Consider the following 24,000-nt stretch of genomic DNA (forward strand, 5'->3'; position numbering starts at 1 on the left):
TATCTATATTGAATCATTAACAGAACTGCGGCTAGCCAGGACTCGATCGTGCTTTCCCATGCCCAGCCCTGTGAGAACTGAATTAAGTACGCATCCAAACGGATGCGTACTTTGTTCAGTTCTCACACCTATGTATGTCCTTGCACCAAGGAAAAGATGCTCAGTACTCATGAGCGCTGGTGTTTAAGGATTGATGGTCCAGTGGATAGAAAGATGCGTACTTTGTTCAGTTGTCATAGGGGTGGGTATGGGAACGAAGAATCGAGTTGTGGAGAAAATTCTGGTGGCTAAAGCTCCCGCTTCACACACGGAGGGCCCGGGTTCGATTCCCGGCGGGTGGAAATTCCGACACGTTTCCTTACACCTATTGTCCTGTTCACCTAGCAGCAAATAGGTACCCGGGTGTTAGTCGACTGGTGTGGGTCGCATCCTGGGGGACAAGATTAAGGACCCCAATGGAAATAAGTTAGACAGTCCTCGATGACGCACTGACTTTCTTGGGTTATCCTGGGTGGCTAACCCTCCGGGGTTAAAAATCCGAACGAAATCTTATCTTATCTTATCAGCCCTCCGAGGGACTTAGCCCTCCCAGAAGGGGCTAGTGGACTCTTCCTTCCTTGCAAACAGCTTTATTAGAACCACGTGTGTACCAGGCATCTCCATGCACGGCTTTCTCCTTGTTGGAATTTCTGATCAACTACACAATGAGGGCTAAACGAGAGTAATTACTTCTTTCTCCCATGCAGGAAAATTAGGAGAAAACCTGTGCCCCACTTGGTCTACAAGTAGAGGACATTATGACTTTTATTTACAGCTAAACAAGAAACCTACCCTCTTGTATTAAATATTGTTGCTATGTGTAGCAACGAATGTATATAAAGCTGAGTTAAACAGTTCTTTTATGCAGACGAACTAGTGGGCTTTGGGCAGGGCGACAATCTAGGTTCAATTCAGACATCAAAGTGTGAACATGCCACAAATCTCCCGCTGAGAACAAAGAAAATAATGATTTTGTGCGGTAAACTCCGAAATATTGTCAATCTCCACTAGGAAAACTAGTGTTATCCGCGGTATAATCCCCATAAAGTGTGTGTTGTGGTATCGCGTAATGAATGGCCACAGGACTCCCTATCAACGAATGAGGACGTAACTATGCATCTGCAGCAGCCTACTCAAAACATCGATATAATATATAAATATTAATATGCACAGAGGGAGTGCGTCGAAAAGTCAGGGACCTCTAAATACTCATTGAGATCTCTCTCAGTGATGCACTCGTCTTGTCCCTGCTCTTTACTGAAGATACTCTGCGTCATCTGCCAAGTCTGTCTTTACACGGATCGATTTTGTACGCAGATTTCGGACTAGGTTCTCCATGATTTCCCAGGTGCAAATTATGACGCATCTTTTTTGCCTACTATCCAAGAAATACAGTTGGTATGTTACAGGGTGAGTATTTGTCAGGAATCAATTGCACTTTTTCAACCAATGACAAATTTTAACTACCACATGCACTTCGATCATATGATCTGCAACTTGTCACCTTATAGTAGCACATATCAGAAACACTCACGGGACAAGTTTTCAAGAAGACAGACCACTAACCACCGCCAAGAGTTCAATCAACCAGATTATGAGGGCAGCAGGTCGCTAATATTAACAATCTAGTCGAATCGGCAATCAACGAGACTGACCTCAGGCCGGACTGGGAAGAGTGAAAAACCCTCAAAATAGGTATCATGTACATCACACTTATAAGGCGTGAAACATTAAAATATTTCGATTCAGATTTGTATAACTTTATTTTGCAATAATATGATTATTGCCTTGCATTGTCTTGGGTCGGCTGGTCTGTCAGCCAGTCAGCCATTTCCTAAGTAAGCGGAGTAAGTCAGTCATTCTGTAAGAAAGTGGGTAAATCAGTCTATGTAGTAAATAGGCAAATCATTAAGCAGGTTATCCAGTCAGTGGTCAAGTCAGTTCTAAACTTAAGTTCAAATCATAGGTCAAAAGAGGGGCATTTACAGGCGAATCAAAAAGAGTAGAACTTAAGAAATCAACATATTCGATTAAAAATATTTTAGGAAATTTTCATGTATTTCTTTGTATTATGTACTTTCACAACACACTGCTGATATATCCAATTTTGTTAAATTAAGAATCAATACCTATGATCATCCCTCTTTCCCCTCAATCACACTTTCTTCTACTCATCCCTCCCGCATCCCCTCTTCGATCATCCCCTATCCTTTAATTCAGCCCGTATCATACCTACCTAGCTAGAGTTGACGGCCCTCTCACCACCAGCAATGGTTGCCAACACCACCAGTTAACACTCCCACACTCGCTCTTGGTGCAGCAAGCCAAAACTGAGAGACCTGAGAGGCCAGATTACTACCCCTGAACCCTTACTCCTCTCATGTTTGGCCCTCTTTCCAAAGCTCTTCGATTTTTGACCTGGATACCTAGATTTGTTTACAGTGGTGGTGGTTGCAAGTAAACCATGATTGTGGGCACAGCAGGGTAGAGGCAGGAGGTCGGGAAGTTTCATGGGACAGGGGAGGAGAGGCGTGCCCGCCCACATGCGTGTACGTGTCATTCTACCAATAAACCACATCTAGTATACGTGAGTTTATATTATCCTGCCATTCTTCTAGTCGACCGCTACCACGTCACAACGTACGGTAAACATGGACAAGGTGGTGTGTTCAGCAAGTTAGTCTACACACTACCATTATATGTACTGGGGTGTCTGTATGACCGTACTGGTATTTTATGAAAATCGCTTGGCTTGAATTGATAGAATTCATAATGAAGTGCAAAAATTTAAGGCTCTTATGATTGTACATATTTATTATTTAATGACTGGGTTATTTTATTTCTGCTGTGTCTTCTGATTGCATGCGAGCTATACGTCGTGTTCAGTTTTGCGATTATGTAGTGTTGAAGAATTTATCTGTTCCAGCACTCTGCAAAACCTACAACCCCATCCCCCAGCGTGGTCAGGGTCACACATTGCAACACTTCATTACACAATCCCAAACACTTTCCCACAGTACACTACTTCACCCGATACTCATACTCCTCATCAACAAAGAAACTTAAGCAAGAGCCTGGTATCCCTACACACACAGTCCCTCTCACTATCATGAACCTCATTACCATCCCAATGTGAGATCAGGGCAAATTTCACATTAATTTATAAACATTTAATTAAAAATAAAGATGAGAAAATTGTCATATAAAACTTTAGCCTAATCTCTTGCGAAAAGCAGTAGCACAATGAAAAGCAGTAGCACCATGAAAACCAGCAGTACCATGAGCAGCAATAGCACCATGAGTAACATCAGCAGCAGCAGCAGCAGCAGTGCCAGCAGCAGGCTGCACTCCACCTGTTGGGACAATGTTCAACATGTTGCACACGACCTTGGCAATCACACTCTAGGTTACTGTCCTCCCTCTACCTCCTGCTCCACACACATACTGCTCCCCACTATCCCACACACCACTGTTGCCCCACACTTCTGCATTTGTCTCCCATAAGTTTAGCTATCCATGCCTTACCTTTGATAAACCTTCGAAGTTTTGAGAGCATTCTTACTCTTGCTGCTCGGCCCTGGGCAAGGCTTGTCTGGTGCTTTCCTAATCAACCAGGCTGTTACTGCCGGTTGTCCGTTGGCCCACATATCCATCACAGCCCGGTTGGTCCAGCACTTAGCAGAAGTAGATGCCCAATTTCCTCTTTAAAATGCCTAGGCTTGTTCCGACAGTATTTCTGATGTCTTGTGGAAGAGTTCTGAACTGTCTGAGTCCATGGATGTTCATACATTGTTCTTTTATTGTGCCTCATTCTAGTATGTTCTTCGTTCTAACAGGTACATATTTATGACTTTCAGGCGTTCCTAATAATTTAAGTGCTTTAATGACTCTAAGCGGGTCGTAAATGATCTCTGCATCTCTTCCAGTTCTGTTATCTCACTTGTCCTGAAAGAAAACTTCAACACTGATTATTATTATAACCAAAACGAAGCGCTAAACCTACCAGGGTAGGAAGTGATGCAGGATCATCCTAAGGATAAATAAGGGTGGAGATGACAATGAAGGTAAAATTAGTAGGGGCTGTGAGGAGAGCTAAAGGAAGGATTATAATTATCAAAGTTTGTGTAATAAATTAGTTGCTGTCAAAAAGTCGAAGAGGGAGTCTGTGTCCAAAGTGGGTCTGTCAGCAAGGAGGGAAAATAAAGTAAGGGCGTTAGAGCGGTATGTAGGAGGAAACTTCTGCGTGCTCGTTGATAGACAGGACAGTCCAATACAATATGAGAAACTGAAACAGGAACTAGACAATTCTCACAAAGTGGAACAGGACGCCTCTCCATGATACCCATCAGTTAGAAGTGTCCGATGCAAGCAGGAGTGTCTCCCAACCTCGGTATCGATGACAAGAAGCCAGAAACCCAAACTTGGTTTGATATAATGTAATTTGTTATGAATCATATCAGCCCAACGTTGTTGCCAACAGTTGCGAAGGTGGGTAGAGATTACAAGAAAATAATCAGAGAATGGAATACCTCTATATGAAACTAGTATGTCATGTACTGCAGATCGCGAGGCAGAGTCTGCTTGCTCATTGTCCTGAAAATCAACATGACAAGGACCCAACAGAAAACGATTTCTTTATTTTTGCTAGTAATGAGGCGTAACCAAAGTTGTATATGAAGAACTAGGGAATGAGGTGAATCAATTTTTTTTAATAGCTTGCAAAGAACGAAAGGATCCTGAGACGATTACAAACTTTGAAGTAAGCATGGATGCAATGAGAATGGCCGAGTCTAATGAATGACCTCGCACCACACTGTCAGGAAACACTGCTGCAAACTCAACACCATCAGATGATTTAGAACCATCAGTGTACACTGCAACGGCATGAGAATGAGATCGGAAGTGATTACGAAAAATAGAGGAAGAAGCAACTGTAGGGATTTGAGCTTCTGCGCACAGCAGTGGGGAAGAACAGTCACTAACTGTCGAAACTTCCCAAGGGGGAAGTGAAAAGTTATATGCTAGATGAACATATAAAGGGGGCAACTGAAGAGAAGACAAGAGCGATTGAAGACGAAGAGATAAGGGGCGGAGTAAACAGGGGCGGCGAACAAATGGACTTTGCTAACGTTCGTTACTGTCCTATATGTAGAAGGATCGTGAAGGTCATGAGAGCAGACAAAATAGTGAAGACAATGACCATCACGACGATAGTTCAAGAATGGGGCATTTTTTCTGCATAGAGGCTCTCGACAGGTGAGTAGCGAAAAGCACCTAGACCTAAATGTAATCCCTGATGATGGATGGGATTGAGTTTAGGAAGAGTTGCAGGAGAGGCCGCAGAATTTATCTGGCCACCATAATCTAGCTTTGATAAAATTAGGAATGAATGCAGTCAAAGGCGGGTTCGACGATCTACCCCCCCCCCCCCCATGAAAGATAAGCGAGGGTTTTAAGGAGGTTCAGCCGGCTATGGCAAGTTGCTTTCAGGGAGGTAATGTGAGGTTTCCAAGGTAACCGGTGATCAAACAGTAGGCCGAGAAATCTGACCGTATTACATTTAGGGATTCATGAGCCATACAGATACAATGGAGTATCAGGGACGATAGAACATCTCGTGGAAATAATTGTGTTTTAGCACTAGAAATTTTAAACCCACGAGTAGTAGCCCAATGGGAAATATTGTTGGCAGCATTCTAAAGTGAGGCTGCGACTGAGCGACAGTCAGTGCCTGCACAAGTTATAGCAAAATCATCAACATAAGAGTGATGACCAAATATTAGACGGGAGAACAGACGTCAGATCATTTGTAGCAAGGAGAAAAAGAGTGGTGCTAAGGACACATCCCTGAGGAACACCAGGTTGGACGAAGTCCGGGGAAGGCAAATTATTAACCCGAACACAAAAATGTCTCTCAGATAAGGCGTTTGCAAGAAAAAATGGGAGATTGCCTTGGAGGCCTAAGGAGTGAGCATGGGCCAAGATGTTATACCTTAAAAAAGACTGCTATAACGAAGTGGTTACTAGCAAAGGCATTACGGACATCTAAACGGAGTAAGGGATCAATAGTAAGGCAGCCTTTACGAAAGCCATATTGACAGGGGAGAGACTCTCTCTCTCTAAATGCCACATCAAACCTCTATTTACCAGACGTTCCATCACCTTGCAAACTGCACTGATAAGAGCAATGGGACGATAGTGAGAGGTATCATGTCCTGAATTCAGTACCTGGTTTGCGAAAAGGTAGAACTATGGTAGATTTCCAGTTGGGGAAGAACTTGCAACCAAATAAGACTGAAAAGACGTAAGAGGACTGTAAGGGATAACGGATGCAAATGCTGAAGCATGCGAAAATGAATGCCATCAGGCCCACCTGCCGATGATCGGCAAGTGGAAAGTGGACTCTAGTTTAAGAAGTGTTTAAAGGCACATTATAGGACTCTTCTCTGTTAGAAGAAAAGTTTAAGAAGTGTTTAAAGGCACATTATAGGACTCTTCTCTGCTAGAAGAAAAGTCTAAGAGCTGTAACTCTCTGGCAAGCTTGGAGGAAAGAAACGAGAGGCATAGATGGAGACCTTTAGAGATACGGACAAGATGATTTCAGATTTCCGTGGCAACGTCAAGAGGGTCTGCAACTCGGCCACTGACAACGTGGAGAATGTGAGCAGGGTCTGAAGAAAACTTTCCACTCACTTTCCGCACTTTTTTCCAAACTGCACTCACTGAGGAAGCAGAAGTAGTGGTAGAAACATAATCTTGCCAGAAAGTGTATTTAGCTTCAGGGATGACATGTCGGGCGACCGCTCTCGCCTCTTTAAAATCAAGGAGACGCTCTGTGGTCCTATTGTAATGATATCGGTCCCATGCAGCACGTTTCAAACGCACTGCATGAGCACAAGCATGAAACCACCAAGACACGCATTTCTGAGAATGCTTGCTCGAGGTTTAAGGTATAGAATGTGAAGCTGCGGTTAAAACTGAGGTGGAAAATAAGTGTAGAAGCTGCTCATCTGTAGAGGATGCAGAAGGGTCCTCACTAAAAGCAGTCCATCGCAAGTACAGATCTCAATTTGCTTGTTCAAATTGCTAATGTGGGCTTCGAGGAGGGTAAGAATTTGAATGGGAAGGAGAATAGGAAAATGATTGCTGTCACATAAATCTAGGACGACAAACCAGGTAAAGTCAAGTGAAGTTGACGCAGAACAAATAAGAGAGATCCATACAAGAGAGAGACTGAGTGCGAGGGTCAAAATGGGTGGGAGTAGCAGTATTTAAAACATGGAAGGGAAGAGAAGTGAGGAGAGGCTCCAATTGATCGCCATGAGAGTCACAGTGAGACCCCCCAGAGAAAATGATGAGCATTAAAATCACCTAGTAACAGAATAGGTGGCAGTAAAGAAGAAACAACAAAACATCTGGGATAAATAATGTTCGAGAAGGGGAGAGATACAAAAAACATACTGTATACCACTGTTCAAGTAGATGTGGGTTGCTGTGTAATGCAACGAAGTATGAATGAAGATCTGATGGTATAATATACCTGTGTGCACAAGAAGTGCACTTTTGTTAAAAGTTCCATCGGGATAAGGATCAGATGAATGTAGTAAAACATAGCCCGAGATGGGATGGATAACAGCAGAGCATAATTTAGGTTCTTGTAAACAGACACAAACAGGGGAGCAACACCTGAAGTTCACCGCGATTACCCAAGGCCTTGGATATTCCACTGTAAATAAGCCATGATTTGCGAGAAAAGTACATGTGGAATATGAAGCAGTATGTGTCTACGGACTAGTAGGGGTATGAAAGTCTAATCGTGGACGTAGAGGGAAGCGAGTAAGCAGCAAAGGACTGGAACGCTGCGAAGAGGAGAGTTATGTAGATGGTTTAGAGTGAGGAGAAGGGGTGGGAGGTGCATCAGTGTCCTTCAATGGTTTTGCCTCCTCAATATAACTGAAGCTAGCTTCAAGTGTTTCAGAGGACAAGGAAGTTGCATGGTATGACATCAGAAGTAGAAGGGGGAAGGGTGAGTAAAGATCGGAGAGGTGATGGAAGATACCAAAGGAGGGGATGAGAGGGTAGAGTTAACTTGGGAAGAAACTTGGGAGAGGATTGGAGAGGAGGGGACTGTATGAGGGGGAAGATGAACCTCTACACTCATAACAGAACTAGTAAGAGGTAAAGAACTAGGTACAGAGACTGGATTTGAAATATGTTTGGAAAGGCTATCTGAAGAAGGGGTAAAAGGAGGTTTGAAGTTTGGGGATGGTTTAGACTTCTAAGAAGTAGAGAGACGAGGGGAGGGTGTAGTCGTGTGAGGTCTTGTAGACATGGAAACATGCGAGCGAGATGATGAAGATTCAAGAACAGTATTAAGCATTGAGGTAGGGACCTCGGAGGCGAGGACTGCAAAAGAGTTAGAGACAGAGGTGACTGAGGAAGTAGTGACACTAGAGACAGTGGAAGTAGGTACTAGTAACTCTAGAATAAGAAAGTCGTGGAAGTCTCCTCTGGAGGCGAAGATGAGAGACTGTCATGGCATATGTGAAACCTTCTTTCTCTTGGAGACAGCGAATTTCTCAATCTTTTATGTAAACTTGGCAATGGCGAGAAAAAGCCTGGCGAGTCTCATTACAATTAAGGCAAGAAGGACTCAACATTACAGGATGTAGTTGTATGGTCGTCAGCACCACAGACTGGGCAATGTTATGGACCTGCAATATTTTGCTGGGTGGCCAAAGCGTCAGCAATATAAACGGAGGAAGGAAGCTCACGACAGTCAAAAGTTAAGTGAGCTACATTGCAGGGGTAGCATCTCCGCTCATGGGCAGATAGTATATACATGCCTACTTTCAGAATTGAGAGGTCTTAAAGCTCAGGTTGCTCAAGGAAGAATGACGTTACCACTACAAGAATTGAGTAAGTGTTTTTGAATTGTTACAAGGATAGCTCTTTGGTAAGGAGAGAAAGGTCATGGGCTTGGCTAGCATTGTGTACCATGGCGATGCGAGCACCACTTGAGAATATGAAATGAAATATTTTGACCAACATGGCATAGGAGTGCCTTGCCGATACTATGATCTGAAAAAAACAGTCAGTAGATGTCGGTTGCAGAGTAAAAAAACTTAGTCCATTGTGTACTTTGACCACTTGAGATGGGCAGGCAATCCGAGAATCATCACACCATAGAGGAAGAATTTTGGAAGCATTGTCAAAGAAGTGCAGAGGTCGGATGTATTGAAGGAGTCACGTGGAACCTCGTCACCTGGAGCTGGTGATGAAACGGCACCAGCAGAAGGTACAGGGTCAATAGAAAGGTCCAAAGAATGATCAAATAATGAGATAGGATCGGAACAGGGTGTGGTAGCAGAAAGGGGCCTGGGAGGAGCTTGGCCATGGACTTGGGACTCCATAGTTTTGTCACTTTTTTTTTGTTTTTTATGAAACAAGAAAAAAGGAAAGAAAAAAAAAAGAAAAAAGGAGGGAACATGGAGGGATAGCGCCTAGGAGAAATGAAAGGGATGTAAATCCCCCTCCACGTCCAAGAGGACCCCAGCACCACAAGTAGTGCAGATGTGGCATGGAATCTGTGCCATACCTTACCCTTCATGCCAGTAAACCAGCAATCCAGGATAGAAACCTCACATTTACCAAGCCACAAAGCATACCTCCTTTGGCCACCACCTCCTGGAATCCGACAGGCAGCCTCCAGAAATACACCCGTCACCCGAGATGCACCCAAAGCCGCCCCCTCCCCCCAAGAACCGGAGAGGGAATGGGACATCCCCAGTTGATCTAGATTCCATGGCAAACTACACCACCACCAAGGACCTCAATGGAATGGACCACGGTACCCTTCCCCTTACCTAGGAACTAGAATGCCTGAGGGAAGAACCCCAAAACTTGCAAACAGGAAGGGGATAGGGGAGGGAGGATGGGGGGGGGAGGTAGTTAGGTTCGGTCCGAGGAAGAAGACCAAAAAGTACAATTCCTCAGACCAATAGCCTCTTGACCACGACAGGACCCCCCCCCCTCCTTCTTAAAGAGGCCTTCAACACTGAACAATATTCTTAAGAAAAACAGCGGAAGTGATTTGAAAACATTGTCAATATTGGCACCATTTCCCATGTTTTCAGAGTTTTTCATTATCCACTCCCGTCATTTTCCTGGTTTCCATGATATTTGCCTTGTGTTCTTTGAAAGAAAGGACAGCTGACATTATTACATCTAGATCTTTCACATGTTCCTTCATTTATTTGGCGATCTTCCTGTGCTTTGCATACAGTCTCTCTCTGGAGTTCTTCATTCTTTCCATATCTAAGCAACTGAAACTCGTCACTGGTGAACGTCATGTTATTCTCTACTGACCAATGAAAGACTGTTTATATCTTCCTGCAAACCAAAAATTATAATCTACTGTATATGTCGCCAGGACAATACATATGGCCATGGTGGTTTAGACTGCGCTGCAGGAGCAATGAGCCCCCAGAGCCATTTACAGACATAAAAGACCAAGTATATGGTGCTGAGGAAGATAAGTGCATCACACAGCCCTCACACCATTACTCATAGTGCAGGATAACCTAAAAATGGAGAAGCACCATAGCAAGCCCATGCTTATTATTATATTTAAGGGGAAGAGCTAAACCTCACAAAAATCATAAAAGCCTGTGGAATGGAAAGCAATCAGGAAAGGACACTCCTTGGATCAAGAGCTCTTCACCAGCATCAAGAAACACCTTCTTTGAGGGTATGCCATGCTAAGTCCAGCTCTCAACCAAATCATTCTCAATTGTATCAGTTAAAAAAATTGTACATAGTACGACACTACTATATCGCACGCTTATAAAACCATTCGTCTCATATTAAGCTTTACAAACCTTAATCAGCTCAATTTTAATAAAATTTTTCGTTTTTTTTTTTACCTTACCTATATATTTTCTTCAGCACTTTATACAAGCACTTGACCTGACCTTGGCCTTCTCACCTTTTCTCTCGATCTTTGTTTTTCCTTTATCTTTCCAGTCCTTTCACTCTCTATACTTGTTTCTTCCTTCCTTCCAAGCATGACCCAGTGAACCTACCGCAGCTCGTTATCTCTCTTGTTTGTTCTTTGGTAAGCCCCTTGGGGAAAAAGTATCTGAGGGTGGAGTTACCGGCTTCTCCATCCAATGGAGATGTAATCTCCATTGCTGCTACTACTACAATTACTACTATTACTTCTTACTACTAATTCTACTGCTATACTACTATTACTACTACTACTATAACTATTTCTACTACAACTATTACTACTACTACCACAACCACCACCTTCCTCCACAGTTCTCCGATCTGTTTTTTTTTTTTTGGCTCACTTGTGACTTCCTAATGATCCAAGATGGATAGAAACGTCATCTAGTTTCCTCTCGAAGTGTACAATTTTGTGTTATCTACGTTTCTGAATCGTTGTTTTAATGCCAAGTTGTGTTTCTCCTATAAAAAGTTTATTATACCCCTCTCACAATGGTGTGGACATGTTGTGAGTCACTGCCCTACTGATGCCACTCATTGTTTTAATTGTTAAATGACACCGGTACTGCTTGGCATACACACTCAGGAGGTGATGGTGGCATTAGTACATATCGAAAGGATGATCCGTCTATCAAATTTACTCTATTGCCAGGTGCTCTTAAGGATGTTTCACCCGTTCCATTCATATAATAATGAAATATCTGAGAATCTTCAGATTAATGAATCTTTGTGATAAGTACCTGGAATTCCTCAAGGATCTTTTGCTTACAAATGTCAAGAATACCTACAACGACGCCACGTTAGGTTGTTGTGTGGGCTTCTGTAAACCTTGGAATTAACGATTGTGTTTTATCACTGAGAGAGAGGGTAGGCTCAGGTAGGGTAGGCTCCAAAACCTGGTGGTCCCTGGTCAAGGACAGACAAGGTTATCTGCCTGATGAACTTATTCCACCTCGAAATCGACAGGATGGGACCACTTCTACTAGTAGTCAAGAGAAGGCGGACCTCTTTGCTGAACACTTTGCTACCAAAATGCAAGTTCCTGATCCAGCAAGGGACCCTCCTTGGCTAGCTGCAAGAACGGTGTCAAAACTGTCAGTGGTGACAATAAGGCAGGAGGAGGTGCATTTCCTACTTAAATCGCTTGACCAAGAAAAGGCTGTGGGCCCAGACAAGTTGAGCCCAAGATTTTTGAGAAGATGTGCAGACCAGCTAGCAGCACCTCTAACTCGCATCTTTCAGCACTGCCTAGTACAGTGTAAATGGCCCTCTCTATGGAAAGAGGCAAATGTAGTCCCTGTTCACAAAAAGAAGAGCAGAGCAGAAATCAGCAACTACAGACCAGTGTCACTCCTGTCAATCACTGGTAAGATCCTTGAGACAATAATCTCAAGACAAATGACAGAGTTTTTTGACTACCACTCACTACTTTGTGATCGTCAATATGGCTTCAGGAAAGGTTACTCTGCTGCTGATCTGTTGTTAAACCTCTCCACTAAGTGGTACCAGTCACTGGATGAATCCAAAGTCAGCTGTGTGGTAGCACTGGACATTGCTGGCGCTTTCGACCGGGTGTGGCACCAGGGCCTCTTAGCAAAACTTCAAGCACTGGGAATTGCAGGCTCTACGCTATGTCTCCTCAGTGACTACCTTCATGGTAGATCTCTAAGTGTAGTTCTCAATGGAACGGAATCAGCAAGACATCCTATTGGGGCAAGTGTTCCACAAGGAAGCGTGCTGGGTCCATTGTTATGGAATGTCTACTTCAACGACCTTCTTCATCTCATCCCAGAATCACATGCATATGCAGACGACTGTACACTGACATTCACTTATACAAGAGAAGAAATGCCAGCTGCTCTAAGCTACATCAATCACCAGCTGAGAGCTATATCAGCTTGGGGAAATAGATGGCAAGTAACATTTGCACCTGAGAAACGCAAATGATGATCGTCTCTAGGCACCATGATGGTAATGCTGGTGCAGTAGTAAGGATGAATGGGAGGATGTTGGCACCTGGATAAGCTGATATCCTTGGGGTGAAATTTGACTCCAAACTAACCATGAAGAACCATGTTGTAAATCTTGCAAACAAGGCAGCCAGGAAGCTTACAGCACTTCGCCGTATCTCCCATCTGCTTGACAGTAGGGGTTGCAAGATCCTGTACGAGGCACAAGTACGCTCACACCTTGAGTATGCTCCACTTTCTTGGTTTGCCTGCCCCCCCTCTCATCTGCGACTGCTTGACAGAGTAGAGAACAGAGCAAGACGTCTCATCTCTCGCCTGGACCCATCCTGGATAGATCTGTCATTTCAGCAGAGCCTTCAACATAGGAGGGATGTGGGTGGCCTTACTATTATGTACAAGGCCAATATTGTCAAAATACCACACTTGGATCCACTTCGAGGACAGCGTGAAACAAGCTTTTATGCCACAAGACGGGCAGAAAGCAGCAACTTCACTCTGGCTGTACCCTTCTCCAGAACATCACTCCATCTGAGATCATACATACCCAGGATGACTCGAGTATGGAACACATTCGTACAGGATAATGATGTCAACGAGATAGTCAGTTGATCAAATGAAAATGCTGGCCCACAGATGGCTCCAACTTCATCCTGTTTCCTACTTGTATGTCTCGTAACAATAAAAATGTTTTCAAATGAGCTGATGTAGGTAACAGCTCTTAGCTTGCCAATAAAGTTAGGAATCCTTAACCTGTAAATAGCTGTCAATAAAGCTAGGGATCCTTAACCTTGTCAAACCATGTGTAAAAAAAAAAAAAAAAGGGGAGTGCACCTTACCTTCTGTAGATTCAATGCGTGTAATAATTTAAGGAGAATTGTTAAATTTAAATCAACGACTGAATAATTTCCAGGGAAATACATTGCGATGGTTGTATGTGATGTTACAGAACAAATGTAAATGTGATGGAAAGCACAGAGGGTGAAAACGTTAATCCACTGCATCAGGAACCAGTCCTACGAAGACAGATTCAGAACCCTGAAGCTGTACTTTCTTGATAGGCATAGAATGATATGAATGAATACCAATGGAAGATGGGTTTTAAAAAAGTGATACAAATAGGGTGCTGAAGATATCTAATCAACAAAGAACTCACACAATGGATTCAAGTTGAATAAATTTAAACAAGAGAAACGGTTAGGAAAGTGGAACTGATTAGGTATACCCACTCCATTACTCCATTATTTTTATATTTATCGTGGCGCTATTGCTAACATGGAAATTTTGTGATTTCAAGGCGCGGCCTAACCTGACAAATTGTTCATCTGATGCTGTCGGGCAAGTGCTGGTTAGTTCTCATTCTTTTGTACTTTTATCATACCTCAAATTTCGTTAACAGCACCCAGGCAAGGGAGAAACTAGTACATGAATTACATATTCCAAGCACAGATAAAATGCCAATAGGACCAAAACTTACTGAAATTTCTAAATGAAATTTTGCAAGGTAATGTGGAGGGAAGGAAAGAGAGAGAAGAGGGAAGAAACGTAGTCAATTTTTTTTTCGAGAAGAGAGGTAGGGAAAGATGGGGGTGGTAGGGGATAAGTTTAATGGAGCAGGGAAGGTACTGTGATGAGTTCCCCAGCCGCCTTCGTTGTCACCAGCACTACTGCAGCCACCCCCGTCGCCTCCATCACTACCTCTACTTCTACATACTTATCATAACTGTAACCAGTTGTGAGTTATGTTCTTGCAGCCCAGCCAAAGACCAGGCTCTCCTGGTCACTGCCTCATTTATCACAGTGCTGCCCAAGGCTCCAGACCTATATAGCCATCACAACCTGGCTGATTTGGCACTTTTTATCTTATAGAAGGTTGAAGTTTTGGGCCTCATATATACACACAATGAGCTCTTAGAAGGCCTGAGCTTGCTACCATCTGCAGCTCATAAGACTGCCATCCCCACGAGCCCCTCTGGGGCGGGGAAGATGGCAGACCAGAGGCCTAGCTTCTCCCTACGAGCCCCGTGAGGGTGGGGACTGGCTAGGCCTGGGGACAGTTGGTCCCAAAGATGAGGGGGTACTTGTACCTCCTCCCATGGGGGACTTGCGTCCCGAGACACTCCCCAGATAGGGAGCTAAGGCCGGGTCACCACTACTTGGGAAAGACCCGGGCCGGGAGTATACCGGCGAATAAAAAAAAAATGAGCTCGTAACTGTGCATACGGCACCCTTGCTCTTCATAACTCGAAGTCTAGGACTGTTCATCTTAAAACGAAAGTGAGGATAAATCATAACCTACACCTAGAAGATTCCGAGAGCAGTTAGGTATCTTTATTTCGAAACGTTTCGCCTACACAGTAGGCTTCTTCAGTCGAGTACAGAAAAGTTGATAGAAGCAGAAGAGACTTGAAGACGGTGTAATCAGTCCATCACCCTTGAAGTTTTGAGGTGGTCAGTCCCTCAGTCTGGAGAAGAGTAGTTCCATAGTGTTGTCTCCAGACTGAGGGACTGACCACCTCAAAACTTCAAGGGTGATGGGCTGATTACATCGTCTTCAAGTCTCTTCTGCTTCTATCAACTTTTCTGTACTCGACTGAAGAAGCCTACTGTGTAGGCGAAACGTTTCGAAATAAAGATACCTAACTGTTGTATATGTCTTACCTAACAACCTGTCGGTATTTTATACCATTTTAATATTCATTCCGAGAGCAAACGCACTCAAACCTACACACCGAAGTCACTGCACGTGAAAGCAAGAGACTTGGCAGATAATGCAGCATACCTACAATGAAATGCTGGGGTGCAATGAACACACGAAGAGAACTCAATAAGTGTAAAGGGATCAACACCATCCCTTCATGCATAAGGGATATTACCAACCAGTGGTTTTGTCTTTAAGAGGGAACGTGATAAGTGTTTCAGTTCAGTTCCTGATCAACTGGGCTGTGGTGCGTGCGGCGGACCCCAACAGCCTGACTGATCTGGTCAGCAACCAGGAGACCTGGTCAGGGACCGGGCCAAGAGGGCAGCGAAATCCGGAAGTGACTAGAGGTAATCTACAGATAACCATATGGTTTATTCTACGTTTCCTTTCTTCATATCCTGTTAAGCTGCTGTAGCAGTGTATTCATTACTACCTTCGATTTCATATATTTTCAGATCGTCTTCTCTAGCATATGTAGCTTATAGGTATCATTGATTATAAGCGGGTAGTAATGTATCTTTGTATATTTTCTGACTATGATATATCTCCTTTCTTGAAAGGAGCTGTGAACACAGAATAGTCTAAACCAGAGAAAATAAGGCTTTGGAAGATTACCATCACTGGCGTGACATCTCTTATTTTGAAAGTAATCACTAGCCAGTTAATTTTCTGACGTGGTCAAGCACTGAGAATTTACTGAACAGAATACCTGGAGAGGGTTTCAAGGGTCAACGCTCTCGCAGCCCGGTCTGTGACCAGACCTCATGATGGATCAGGGCCTGACCAACCAGGCTGTTACTATTGGCCGTACGCAACCAGACGTATGAACTACACAGCTCGGCTAGTCAGGTACTGACTTTAGGTGCCTGTTCAGAGTCTTTTTGGTGACAGTCAGAGGTCTACTGGTAATCCCCCTTATGTATGCTGGGAGGCAGTTGAACAGTCTTGGGTCCCTGACACTAATTGTGTTCTCTTATTGGAGGGATGTTGCATTGTCTGCCGAGTCTTTTTTCACAGGGAGTGATTTCTGTGTGCAAGTTTGGTACTAATCCCTCTAGGATTTTCCAAGTGTATATAATCATGTCTCTCTCCCGCCTAAGTAGTCCTTGTGGCTTAGCGCTTCTTTTTGATTATAATAATAATCCCGCCTAAGTATTCTTATTGCACTTGTTTTTATTTAGGATATTTCACATCATCTATTATGCCTCCCATTCTCTTAAGGACTAATTTCAGTGTGCAGATTGAGAATCGGTTTCCAGGATTTCTCAAGATATAAATTATGATGCGTCTTTCTCGCCTAATTTACGCCATTAATATCAAACGTCATAATTAAATGACATAAATCATAATCACACTAAAAGCAAAACCATTCAAAACCCAAGTTTCACATTCCACAATCTGTCCAAAAAACCTTCCATGTCACTGGCCAAGAGTGTGAGCTAATTTAGACGAAAGGAGAAATAACCCCCATAATTTTTGCTGAAAGAAATGGTGAGTCCTTAGGTAAGCACCCTGTGGGGAGAGTAAGATGTATATTTTGAGGACTTTTAAGTGATCCATTAATTGTGCCTACCTTGAAAGGGAAGGGGGGTTATTAGTATACAGTGCTATTCCTTGTGTTTAAGGTTCTTGTTAAGCAGCATATTTTTCTTGCAGCTCTGATAGCAATATTTCTGTTCCTTTAACGTAAAATCTTCCAAGGTTTCACGGTCCTCTTTTACTGTCTAGTCACTAGATTAAAAACAAAATAAAACCTCTAGATTCTAGGGGTTTGATTTTGCTTTTAATTAAGTTTTCTTCGGCTGAATAACTGAAATTTGTAATTGTTCAATATCACTATCTTTAAAGGTCTACCTCTCTCGAGTTTACCATTCAGCTGGATGGAACGATACTGGGGGAGGGGGTTGGATCGTCCCCGGTGCCCGGTCCTAAACCATTCCTAAGTTGATGGCTTCATCTGCTAGGCTACTAATGCTAAAAGTATGCAATACTCCACAGTCCAAATGATTAAGTACTGCCTAGAGGAACGTGTTGGCCGATCAAGAACTGCCTGGAGGAACATACCAACTGATCAAGGTCTGCCTGGAACAACGTGTAATTTACCAGAAAACTTGGTTTACATCAACTCTGAGGTTTGCTGTGACTTCATCGATGACAATCATATATACAAGCACTAGCATTATTTGCTAAAGACGTTAGTGCTGGCTTTCATTCCTTTTTATATGGAAGCAATTGGAATTTGTCAAAGAGAATAACGACCTCGAGGCAGACAGGAGAGTCTAGTCCTACTCTCATCCAAACAATCACCAGTCCTGTATCTGTCTAAACTTGTTTGTAAAGCTACCCAATGTATTTGTTTCAATGATGCTACTTCGCAGTGATTTTTTTGTCTGTTGGATTTCTTTGTTTATACCAATGATTGCAGTATTTGAGTGGTTGGTACTCAGGCAACTTTAATGTTTATCTATGTATTGCACACAAATGCTGATATGAAAATGTGGTTGGTAGTCTGTTTTGTGGGTGGTGTAAGCACCACCACCATTACAACCAGTGCCATCACCACCACCTATCTCCTCCTCCAAGACCACCACCACCACCACCATCCTAGCCACCACCACAAGGGCGACTCACTCATGACTCACTCGCGGACCAGATGAACAATAATGGTTGTCAAGGCTACCCCAGACGCCACCCTTCTCAGTGCCACAACCCTATATATCCCTTCCCCCCCCCCTCTTTCCCCAGTAGCACAACTCTTTCCTCTTCTCAAAACATTTCCCTTTGCTCCCTACAGCACTATTTTCCCCACTTCTCCTTTACCTATGATATAATTGTGACTGGATTCGAGTTTTTCTACTCTCGCAGCCTGGCGTGGTGTCAGACTTTTATTGCCTGGTCAACAAGAATGTTGCTGCTGGCGGCCCGATGACAAATATATCCAACACAGCTTGGTTGAAAACTTCTACATTTGTTCCACCAATATTGCTGATATCTGCTGGTATTATGCTGTACAGTCTTGGCCCACGAATGTTGACACTGTTTTCATATTGTGACCATGGCTCTCATGCTTTTTACTGTGTCTTCCACGAGTCCTGGAGGTGGGAAGTACAGTGTTTGCACTCTGAGGAGGTGAGGGGATATATGCAGTTTTGAACCGTAGTGGGGGTGGGGTGGCATTGTATGTCCGAGATCGCTTGAACTGTTGCATTAAAACGGGTATTAAGTCTGAAGTAACACATACAGAGTCTGTTTGGATAGAATTTTCAGAGGGGCATGAAAAATTAACTTTAGGTGTGATATACCGTCCCCCAAATTTAGATAGGGACCAGGGAAGACTACTATGGGAGGAAATTGTTAGGGCCACAAGGCACGATAATGTAGTAATTCTAGGAGACTTTAACTTTAGTCATATTGATTGGAATTTCTTGACTGGGAATTTAGAATCATACGACTTCTTAGAAGTAGTTCAGGATTGTTTTCTGAAGCAGTTTGTGACAGAACCTACAAGGGGTAATAACCTGCTTGACTTAGTTCTGGCAAACAATGAATCCCTTGTTAATAATTTAGAAGTTTCAGAAGAACTGGGTGCTAGCGACCACAAATCAATTACATTTAGAATTGAATGGAAGTATGATAGTAGGGATAACTCAGTAACAGTCCCAGATTTTCGCTTAGCAGATTACGATGGGCTTAGAGAACACTTATCATCTGTTGACTGGGGTAACGAAGAGAGCTATCAATATGACAGTTTTCTGAACACAATACATGCTGCTCAAAGAACATTTATCCCTTATAAAGAAATTAGATCAAATAGAAATGACCCAAAATGGATGAATAATAGGCTGAAATATCTACTAGGGCATAAGAAAGGAATTTATAGGCGTATCAAAAGAGGCGAGGGTCATCTTATGAATCAGTATATTGACACTAAGAGGGACATTAAAAAGGGGATAAGAAAAGCTAAAAGGGACTATGAAATTTAAGTTGCTAGGGATTCTAAAACTAACCCAAAAAGTTTTTTCCAGGTATATAGAACAAAAGTCAGAGATAAGATAGGTCCCCTTAAAAATAACTATGGGCATCTTACTGACAAAGAGAATGAAATGTGCTCGATTTTAAATAATTATTTTCTCTCGGTTTTTACACAGGAAGACACTAGTAGTGTTCCGGTAATTAATTTTTATAGTGGGCCAGAAGAAGATAAATTATGTAACATCATAGTCACTAGTGAAATGGTTGTGAAGCAGATAGACAGACTGAAGCAAAATAAGTCACCGGGTCCTGATGAGGTTTTTTCAAGGGTTCTAAAGGAATGCAAAATGGAAGTCTGTGAACCATTAACTAATATTTTTAATTTTTCTCTTCAAACAGGTGTAGTGTCTGATATGTGGAAGATGGCTAATGTAATTCCTATTTTTAAAACAGGGGACAAGTCGTTACCGTCAAATTACCGCCCAATAAGCCTGACCTCAATTGTAGGCAAATTACTAGAGTCAATTATAGCTCAAATTATAAGAAGCCATCTCGATAAGCATAGCTTGATTAATGATACTCAGCATGGATTCACAAGAGGCCGGTCTTGTCTGACTAATTTATTAACTTTTTTCAGTAAAGCTTTTGAGGCTGTTGACCACGATAAAGAATTTGATATTATTTACTTAGATTTTAGTAAGGCATTTGATAGAGTTCCGCACCAAAGACTGTTGAAGAAAGTAGCAGCTCATGGCATTGGGGGAAGAGTGCTCTCGTGGATCGAATCATGGCTCACAGACAGGAAGCAGAGAGTGTCCATAAATGGGGTTAAATCCGAGTGGGGATCAGTAACAAGTGGCGTTCCACAGGGATCAGTCTTGGGCCCATTGTTGTTTATAATATATATCAATGATCTTGATGAAGGAATTACTAGTGATATGAGCAAATTCGCCGATGACACGAAGATAGGTAGGATAATTGATTCAAACGTAGATGTTAGGGAACTTCAGGAGGATTTAGACAAACTCTACTCTTGGTCAGAAAAGTGGCAGATGCAGTTCAATGTAGATAAATGCAAGGTTCTGAAGCTCGGAAGTGTCCATAACCCTAGCACTTATAAGTTAAATAATGTAGAACTTAGCGATACAGATTGCGAAAAGGACTTGGGGGTTATGGTAAGCAGCAACCTTAAACCAAGACAGCAATGCCTAAGCGTACGTAATAAGGCAAATAGATTACTGGGATTTATATCAAGAAGTGTAAGCAACAGAAGTCCAGAGGTCATACTGCAGCTTTATACATCATTAGTAAGGCCTCACCTAGATTATGCAGCTCAATTCTGGTCTCCATATTACAGAATGGACATAAATTCGTTAGAAAACATTCAGCGTAGGATGACTAAATTAATACATAGCATTAGAAATCTTCCTTATGAAGAAAGATTGAAGACTCTTAAGTTACATTCACTTGTTAGACGAAGAATGAGGGGAGACCTGATCGAAGTGTATAAGTGGAAGATAGGTATTAATAAAGGGGATATTAACAAGGTCTTGAGGATATCTCTCCAAGAGAGAACCCGCAGTAATGGATTTAAATTAGATAAGTTTAGATTTAGAAAGGACATAGGAAAGCATTGGTTTGGAAATAGGGTAGTTGATGAGTGGAACAGTCTACCTAGTTGGGTTATTGAGGCTAGGACTTTGGGTAGTTTCAAATTTAGGTTGGATAAGTACATGAGTGGGAGGGGTTGGATTTGAGTGGGACTTGCACATCAGAGCTTATTTCTTGGGTAGCATTGAAAATTGGGTTGGTCAAATGTTTGTTAGTGGGATGAATTGTAAAGGACCTGCCTAGAATGGGCCAACAGGCCTGCTGCAGTGTTCCTCCTTTCTTATGTTCTTATGTATCGGTGCAACAGTGGAGTGATGGTAAGAGTGTTTCTTTTTTTGTCACCCTGCCTTAGTGGAAGACGGCCGGTTTATACATTATATATATATATATATATATATATATATATATATATATATATATATATATATATATATATATATATATATATATATATATATATATATATATATATATATATTTATATATATATATATATATATATATATATATATATATATATATATATATATATATATATATATATATATATATATATATATATATTTATATATATATATTTATATATATATAGTGAGGCTCAGGTTAGGGTGTGAAGAAGAGAGGGAGACTACTTCCCGGTAAAAGTAGGTCTTAGACAGGGATGTGTAATGTCACCATGATTGTTTAATATATTTATTGATGGGGTTGTAAAAGAAGTAAATGCTAGGGTGTTCGGGAGAGGGGTGGGATTAAATTGTGGGGAATCAAATACAAAATGGGAATTGACACAGTTACTTTTTGCTGATGATACTGTGTTCATGGGAGATTCTAAAGAAAAATTGCAAAGGTTAGTGGATGAGTTTGGGAGTGTGTGTAAAGGTAGAAAGTTGAAAGTGAACATAGAAAAGAGTAAGGTGATGAGGGTATCAAATGATTTAGATAAAGAAAAATTGGATATCAAATTGGGGAGGAGCAGTATGGAAGAAGTGAATGTTTTCAGATACTTGGGAGTTGACGTGTCGGCGGATGGATTTATGAAGGATGAGGTTAATCATAGTATTGATGAGGGAAAAAAGGTGAGTGGTGCGTTGGAGACAAAAAACGTTATCTATGGAGGCAAAGAAGGGAATGTATGAAAGTATAGTAGTACCAACACTCTTATATGGATGTGAAGCTTGGGTTGTGAATGCAGCAGCGGGGAGGCGGTTGGAGGCAGTGGAGATGTCCTGTCTAAGGGCAATATGTGGTGTAAATATTATACAGAAAATTCGGAGTGGAAATTAGGAGAAGGTATGGAGTTAATAAAAGTATTAGTCAGAGGGCTGAAGAGGGGTTGTTGAGGTGGTTCGGTCATTTAGAGAGAATGGATCAAAGTAGAATGACATGGAGAACGTATAAATCTGTAGGGGAAGGAAGGCGGAGTAGGGGTCGTCCTCGAAAAGGTTGGAGGGAGGGGGTAAAAGAGGTTTTGTGGGCGAAGGGCTTGGACATCCAGCAAGCGTGCGTGAGCGTGTCAGATAAGAGTGAATGGAGACGAATGGTATTTGGGACCTGACGATCTGTTGGAGTGTGAGCAGGGTAATATTTAGTGAAGGGATTCAGGGAAACCGATTATTTTTATATAGCCGGACTTGAGTCCTGGAAATGTGAAGTACAATGCCTGCACTCTAAAGGAGGGGTTCGGGATATTAGCAGTTTCGAGGGATATGTTGTGTATCTTTATAGGTATATGCTTCTAAACTGTTGTGTTCTGAGCACCTCTGCAAAAACAGTGATTATGTGTGAGTGTGGTGAAAGTGTTGAATGATGATGAAAATATTTTTTTCTTTTTTTGGGTCACCTTGCCTCAGTGGGAGACGGACGACTTGTTATATATATATATATATATATATATATATATATATATATATATATATATATATATATATATATATATATATATATATATATATATATATATATATATATGTATGTATGTATCTATGTTGTTTTACTTTGTTGTATTTTTGTCTTACACACACACACACACACACACACACACACACACACACACACACACTACTCACATTATCAATGTGAGCAGTCACGAAAGCGCTTGGAATTTCTCTATTCTTTCACAGTGGTTGTTTTGCATATTCTGAAATCACCTGTTTACTGTGATCTTATTGCATATATATATATATATATATATATATATATATATATATATATATATATATATATATATATATATATATATATATATATATATATATATATATCGTGCCGAATATGTAAAACTGGTCAATTAGCAAGAACTCATTTAAAATTAAGTCCTTTCTAAAAATTTCTCTTATACGTTTAAAGATATATTTTTTTCATTAATGTTAATGTAAATATTTTTAATTTTGCTCCAAAAGAATCTTAGAAAACTTACCTAACCTTATTATAACAAGAACAATTTATTTTAGCCTAACCCAACGAAATATATTTTAGATTTGCTTACAATAATTTAATACTAAACAAACACAGTGAAATATAATTTTTTCGTTAGGTTCAGAATGATTTTGGCGAAATTATTGCATACACACATTTCCGCTTGTCCTATATGGCAAGATGAGCGTTGCTATTTAAGCCAAGATCGCAAGTTCTGCCTCTTCGGCACGACATTGATTATATATATATATATATATATATATATATATATATATATAT

At 41.6% G+C, this 24,000-nt stretch overlaps 1 protein-coding gene across 11 annotated transcripts in view; it reads right to left on the reverse strand.

Annotated features, from left to right (window-relative positions):
* Nucleotides 1-24,000, reverse strand: part of msn (serine/threonine-protein kinase msn) — a 777,533-nt gene that overhangs the window by 603,049 nt on the left and 150,484 nt on the right. The window lies entirely within an intron of this gene.

The sequence above is a fragment of the Cherax quadricarinatus genome, chromosome 17, assembly GCF_038502225.1.
Source record: "Cherax quadricarinatus isolate ZL_2023a chromosome 17, ASM3850222v1, whole genome shotgun sequence".
In the NCBI taxonomy this organism is placed as follows: domain Eukaryota; kingdom Metazoa; phylum Arthropoda; class Malacostraca; order Decapoda; family Parastacidae; genus Cherax; species Cherax quadricarinatus.